Source organism: Zingiber officinale, chromosome 1B (assembly GCF_018446385.1).
Source record: "Zingiber officinale cultivar Zhangliang chromosome 1B, Zo_v1.1, whole genome shotgun sequence".
Taxonomy (NCBI): Eukaryota; Viridiplantae; Streptophyta; class Magnoliopsida; order Zingiberales; family Zingiberaceae; genus Zingiber; species Zingiber officinale.
Genome location: NC_055986.1, coordinates 164,238,806 through 164,246,355, shown reverse-complemented (window position 1 = coordinate 164,246,355; position 7,550 = coordinate 164,238,806).

Genomic DNA, 7,550 nt, shown 5'->3' with positions numbered 1-7,550 from the left:
TAACCTTTACTTACTAGCTGTTTGTCAAAAGACAGTAGCGTTCACTTGGTTAGTCAAGTTAAGTTAGTAATCCAGTTAGATTTGACTAATTCAGGATTACTTAACTTGATTACTGTATTTTTGATATTTAACGCCCAGACTTACTGCGATGCATAGAGATAAGCATTCTGAAGTCTAGGCAGTAGTACCCTATGCATCTCATGTCGTTCTAAGTTTCTTTCAAACACAAGCAAGTTAAGCCTAGGATGTTTGTGAGATGCTCTGGCTGGAAACTAGGGGTACATGAATTCTAGGGTTAGAGCCTAGGCTAAGTCCAAATTTTGAAAATCTAATAAAATTAGGAATTTTAAAAACAATATGTTTCCTAGGATTTACAAGACATTTTAAAACTAAGTAAATTTTGAACATCAAGTAAAAATTTAAAAATAGAGGTAAGAAACTAGTTGAAAGTCAAGATCTATTCTGCCCAACACATTCCTATTTGCCTTCTAAGTACACTGAACTCCAGTTTAGGTAAGGGTTTTATGAAAATGTCAGCTAGGTTTGATTTGAACTCAACATGGTTAAGTACAATTTCACCCTTAGCTACATGATCCCTTATAAAATGGTGTTTTACCTCTATGTGTTTAGTCCTAGAGTGGTGAATTAGATTTTTGGTTAGATTAATTGAACTTATATTATCAATAAAAAAATTATATTTTTGTATTCTAGTTGATAGTCTTTTATTGTATGCATCATCACAAAAGTTGAGAAGCACACTCTCCTAAGGCTATGTATTCAGCTTCAGTAGTGGATAGAGCAACACAGTGTTGCTTTCTGCTTGACCAACTTACTAGGCACTAACCTAGAATTTGGCAGCTACCACTTGTGCTTTTTCTGTCTAGTTTACACCCAGCATAGTCTGAATCAGAATAGCCAAAAAGGTCAAAGGTGTAAGTTCTAAGGTACCAAAGTCCTACATTTAGGGTGCCCTTAATGTACCTAAGTATCATTTTAACATATGTTAGGTGTGACTCTTTTGCACAAGATTGGTATCTTGTGCACATACCTACTGCAAATAATATATCGGGTTGACTTACAGTTAAGTAAAGTATGTAGGTGCAGCGGAGGCCGATAAGAGGGGGGTAAATTGCCTGAAAAATAAAAAAATATACCCTCCTCGTGTTTTCAACTCAAATAGTGTAATAGTAAATAATAACAAATAAATTAACATAAATGAAAAGCTATTTACTTGGTTACAACCAAGAAGGTTGTTAATCCAAGGCAGTAAGAAAAGCGCACTGGAAGATCTCTTTCTCTGAAGGTGGAGAAACCTTTTACACTTTGGAAGCTTAGAATTATTGCTAAGAATGACTACACAGTTGATTGCTTGAGTTGATGAATAACTCCTAGCTCCAGGGATCTTTTTATAGCCCTTGAAAAATCTATCCTGAGGGTCTAAGACGCCTCCAACTGAGGTCCAAGGCGCCTCCAAGGGAGTGAGCGGATAGAACTCTATCCGCAGCACAAACGGTCATTTTAACCAGATGAAGGCACCTTCATCAAGACTTGAAGGCGCCTTCAAGGTGAAGGCGTCTTCAAGCCAGAATGAAGGCGCCTTGAGCAGTCTTGACCAGCTCAGTTACTTCTTTGCTTCAACTTCCGAAGCTACGTTCTTTTGGGTGATTCCGGCCAACCGAAATAGGGCTCACCCGAACCCAATTTCCGACCTTCTCCTCGAGCAGCCTTCCTCCCTGGCTTAACGTCCCTCGAACGCCACGCACGTTCTTCTCGCCCACCGGTGTACTCTTCCGCAGCTCTCTCGTCCTTCGGATGTACCGAGCCCGTCGACTCCCTTCCCGTGTCGTCCTTCTCTCAAAGAAAATGTCTCCCACATGCATGTGGGGTAAAAAGAAGATAGGAGAATATTAGTGTGGGTAAAATATGTATCAAGAAATGAATCACATCTAATAAAGTCAACAATTGGTACCTTAATGAAATTTTCTGATAAATCACAAGAAAAACTCACCTTTTCATGTTGAAAAGTACCTGGAGTGGTGATTGTTACCTCCTTTTCATCATGATATGGCTAAAGCTCTTGTTCTTGTGAATGTTCATCCTCATGTAGTGATTCTTGGGTGCTTGGCTCCATAGCACAAGTCCCTACACTTACATCTTCAACTCTTGGTGATTCTTGAGGTAATGCTTCAAGTAAGCATTCCCCTACACTTAAATCATCTTCAAAAAAATGTTCAGAACCTGAATCACTAACAACATCTTCAGCAACAATATCAGTAGGATCAAAAATTTGCATAATCACATAATCATCACAAAAAATACTAGAAAAATCATGTGAAGTAATGGGAGTAGGGTCAGGCCTGACAGAATCGCTACTTTCCATCTCTCCACTGGAATTTCGTGCTTGCAGTTGATTGATGGATGATGCAATCTGATCTAATTGATTCTGTATGTTCTGTATCCTTGAAAATTGTTGCTCTTGATGCTCACTCATTTGTTACATTATCTCTCTGAGTTTCCATACTGACTCATCCATCTGAGGGTCGTTTTGTTGAAAAGGTTGTGGCATAAAATTTGTTGAAACCTCTTGAAATCCATATGAACTTTGGTAAGCTGGATATGACTCAATAAATTGTCCTTGTGCACTTTCATACCTGAAACATGAATTATCCACCCATTTAGCATTAAAACCATTTAAAAATGACTCATACCTATTTTGTTGATCCATGCTTGGGTAAAATTGATACTCAGGTTGAAAACATTGATAACTCTCCATTCCACCTCCAAAATTCTGAAAATATGGATCAATGCTAAAGAAATCTCCTGTTCTTCACTACAACACTAGCAAACAAAATTAGAAGATTCAAAAGCATAAAGTTTCAATCTCATGAAAACATGAACAGTAAAGGCACTTAAAAATTCAAGAACAAGTCAACATGAATATACAAAAAGAATAAGCAATCAAATCAATCAAGAAAGATGCTAACAAAATAAAATCAATCAATGCTCAATCTAAAATAAACACACATTGCTAGTTACTTCCCTGACAACGGCGCCAAAATTTGGTGTTTGCCTTTTTGTATGTCACGAGGCGCATCAAATTAAAAAAGATTGGAAACTCATTAAAATTAAGACAAGTGTTGTAGTAACGAGTCCCAAGTCGTATTTTTCCAAGGTTAACTAGTAAAATGTATGAATTCTAGATTGAGTTCCAAATCGAATTATTTCATCAACAAGGTCAATTAAACTTTTTCCATTCAATTCACAATTCAAACTAATCTCATCTAATAAAATCAAGAATAGAGACAAGAAAGATCATCCTCATTCAAACATGATTCTATTCCATCTTTTCAAGTACACAAAATAAAATCGGATTTCCATGTTACATTGTATCAAATGTTTCAATTATTACATCCTCCATTACATCACAGTAGTAAAACATGCAAGCATTAAACATTCATTAGTAGCCATTAAACTCAAGAACTAAATACAGTTGCAAACCGAAATCAACATTGCATTTACCATCACAATCCACTTCTATACTCAACTTAATCTCCAAATCTTCTATACTTGGTCACAATTAACACTTGAACTCAGAAATTCATTTGCAATATCAATGAACAGATGTAACATTCAGCATCTCAAATTAAGTATCCACAATCAAATTCATTCACAGCACAAGTAAATTCGGATCCAAAACATCATTGAAGTTTTTGAATTAAAACTATCCCTAACTTGTGAATTGATACACAGAATTAAAACTAGAATTAAATTTCAAGCTAAGTTATCAGCTAACTACTGGTTAGAATTGTAGAAGTTCAAAGAAAATCAGAATCACAATTAGAAATCAGAAATGGGTTTGCAAAGCGGTAAATCGGAAATAAAATTACAGTAAATTGAATCAGAGAAGAAATGACAAGAAAAATGTATCAGATCCAATGATCTAAGCAAGTTCGAGTACAATTCAAAGTCAAACACAAAGGAATCTAACCCTAAAACATTCCTCAACTCAAATCCGGGACTCAAACCTCAACAACCTGCCGTGAACATAAATGCTTGAAGAAACCTCCCTTCAATCATTCAACAACGATCACCAAACTTCCAACTATTACCAGAAGGTTCTCACGGCTTGAATAAACCTCCCTTCAAGCTCCCACGAACTGATAAACTCACTAACCGAAGAAAACAGAGGATGAATCTGTGATCATGCAAACCGGATCGAATGGCCACATCGTCCAAGTTTTGCTGCGGGTTGAAGATCAGAAAATGGACAGAAACTCTTGGAAACCTCCCCTCAAGTTTTGATGGACGCGAAATTCACTAATCGAAAACCTCCCCTAACAGGAATACGACAGTGGAACAGAATCAATGCGCAGTTGAGAAACCTCCCTCTGCCGCTCTCTGATCACCGAAAAGTGAACGCCAAAGCTTGGAGATCGTCGCCGTTGAAGAAGAAAAAGAACTGGATCTGGAATCGGGAATGGGAAGCTCGACGTCGCGGCGGAGAAGAAGCAGGAACAATGAAGAAATCGCGATGCCGAGCCCCAAGTGAACACTGTAGCTTCTCAACATTTTAAACAATTTCAGTTCTGATCGGACGGCTGAGGATTCTCGGCGCTTGATCAACGGTGGAAAACATCTCAGATCTGGATCAAAAGGTGCTGATCTTCATCTATGGTCCAGATGTACTTCTCATTAGGTTGGATGAGTTGGATCTTCAACGGATGGCTCAGATCTGCTTGATCTTCAATGGACGGTCCATAATGCTCCAAGGTTTGATCGCCTCGTTAAGCCCTTGATTTGAGCCCAAATGCGGTCTGATTTGATCGGGTCCATGACCCTTTTGATGCCTAAAACATAATAAACAAATATTAGCATCAAATACCATAAAAATAGGCTAATTTGCAATTAGGTCTAAAATCACATGCAATTATTGAAATGTAAAGTAAACATGAGTTTAAGCTATGAAAAGACCATTAAAGATATGCATTATGAATCGTATCTACAGGGACTGGAATAAGCACTAGAAATGTTTCAACACGAGTTAGCCAAACAACTAATCAATTGGTTTCCAAAAGCTAAATGTAACTAATGAAAAGTAAACATAGAAATAAAATGTCAACAAACAAGATTACGGGCTATGATAAAGGAACGTTTTAGGAGTTTTGGTTTCTTTGTAAGATTCCTCAATGTAAATGATCTACCAAATCCTGTTTCTCAATTGTCCAACATTTATAGAAGGTTACCGGTTCTTTCTTGCAATAGACAACCGACCTAGGACTGAAATCTATACCTAAATATGGTCAATTAGATATAAACTTATGTTGTCCTTACACGGGCATGTTCCTGTCACGAAGATCCCTCGGATAATCAACACAAAGATCATACTTCTCAACCCATAAGATATAAAGATTAATCCCTAAATCTATCCTACCTTCTTGAATTATCCTATTTTTCCCTAAATCTTATCCCTCAAATGTCCTTACACGGGCTTGCACCTTTCGCGTGCTTCCCTCGGAAAATCGAGTGGGAGATAATCTTTACAAGATCCATAGGACATTCAAACAATCAATCTAAAATGAGAATTAGGTCCACATCACAACAATTCATTCAAGATTGAATTGATACAAACAAGACAATATCATAGAAACAATGAAATGACAAATCCACAAGAGTTTATATCAAATTCATCATACAAATACTCCCTCCATCCTAAAACAAAGAGATCTACTCCATGAATCGAAGAGAGAAATCGAAAAATACAAAGATTACAAGCATTTCTTGATCCCCCAATCCAAGAAGAGGAGAGAAAGAAAACTTATCTAAGATGAAGCTTAGTCTTCGGATACAATCCACGCTCCCGGAGTCGATTCCGTCGAACATCCTCCTTTAGATCGCCCAAAAATCCTCTCAAGATTGAGAGGAAACACCCAAATCTCCCTCTCTCTCTAAGAGGGAGAAGATCCCCTTCCAAATCTTGAAGAAGGGTTTAAATAGAGGTGAAGTTTGGGCGCCACACGGCCCCGTGGCACGGTCGTGTGAGGTTCACACGGCCCTGCCCACTCTCCTCTCTGTCAGCCTTGCACGGTCGTGTGTGAGACACGGTCGTGGCAAACATCCCCAATAGCCCCTTTACACGGCCATGTAGATCTACACGGCCTGAACTGTCTTAGCCTCTGGAAATCAGGCACGGACGTGTGATACACACGGCCTGCTTCCTTCCTTGCCACTGAGAACCTCACACGGCCGTGTGAGACACACGGCCGAGGCTTCTCCTTGCTCTGGAAAACTCACATGGCCGTGTGGTGCACACGGCCTAGGCTCCTTCTCAATCTGGGTTCTTCAGATCCTTGCACGCCCGTGTGAGGTTCACTGTAATGCCCGAAAATTCTCAAAACTATTTTAGAAATATTCTATGAATTTTCTGGAATTTTAGGATATTTTTACAGAATTTTTAGAGTAACGGAAGTAGCAAAAACAAATAGAAAACGGAAACGGCCTAAGCGGGAATTGAACCCGAGACCTACGGTTTACGGATAATGTTAGTAACCAGTTGAACCTAGCAGGGCCGTGCTGAAAGGAAAGGGAGGCAATTAAATTTATATTAGAGTTGGGCTGAAATTACCCACTTAATATAAATAGAAAATTTAAGTGGGGTTTGATTTATTTTTTTAATTGGTTCGGCAATTTCTCCTCCTCGCCCTAACCTCACGCCGCACCTCTCCCTCTTCTTCTTCCTCTCGGCGCCAACCCTAGGGTTCCCTCCCTAGGGCCCCAAGATCATCTTCCGGCGACAACTCCGGCACGAGGACGCTCTTCTTCGCGAGAGGAACGCATAGGCGCGAGAAGATTGTCGAAGGGGTCGTCTCCACCGGAGTTCTAGCGAATAGAATTGTAAGGAAATTAGCGTACGAGGTAAGAAACCCCTCACCTGCAGTATAAGTAGCTTCCGTTTGGTTTTCTATGCATTAGTTTAGTTATATGCAGATTTTTCGACACATAGGGTGTATTTAACCCTCTTCGCAGGTTTAGGGATTTAGTGAGTACCTTTAGATGGGTCGGACACGTCTTTCCCCCTTCAGTTGGAGGTCTTAGATGTTGTCGGGTGCCTAGAGGTAGTTTCCCTAAAAGAGGGGAGAGTTTAAGCACACTAGATGTTCGATTAAATGATTAGCTCAGTAAAATGCAACTTAGGCATTTTTAATAGCTCAGTAAATGCAATAGAAGCATTTAAAATAGCTTAGTTAGCCTTACTACAGCTTTCATGGGACTACGGTCCAATGGGTGGGCTCCCACAGTCGCCTCTAGGTTCAGACAACCTAGCACTAGGTTCAGATAACCTTGTAATAGCAAGATAAGTAAATTCAGCTATATCAGTATTTTATTTTCAGTGGCACTGTACTGGACCAGATGTCCATTGGGTTGGGCTCCCACAGTCGTCCCTAGGTTCAGATAACCTAGTAAACCCTACTAAATGCGAGACTTGTAAACCCGGGTCTAGTTAGGGATGCGCGCACAGCAAGTACAGTTGCCGGGCCCAAACAGCAGCATGA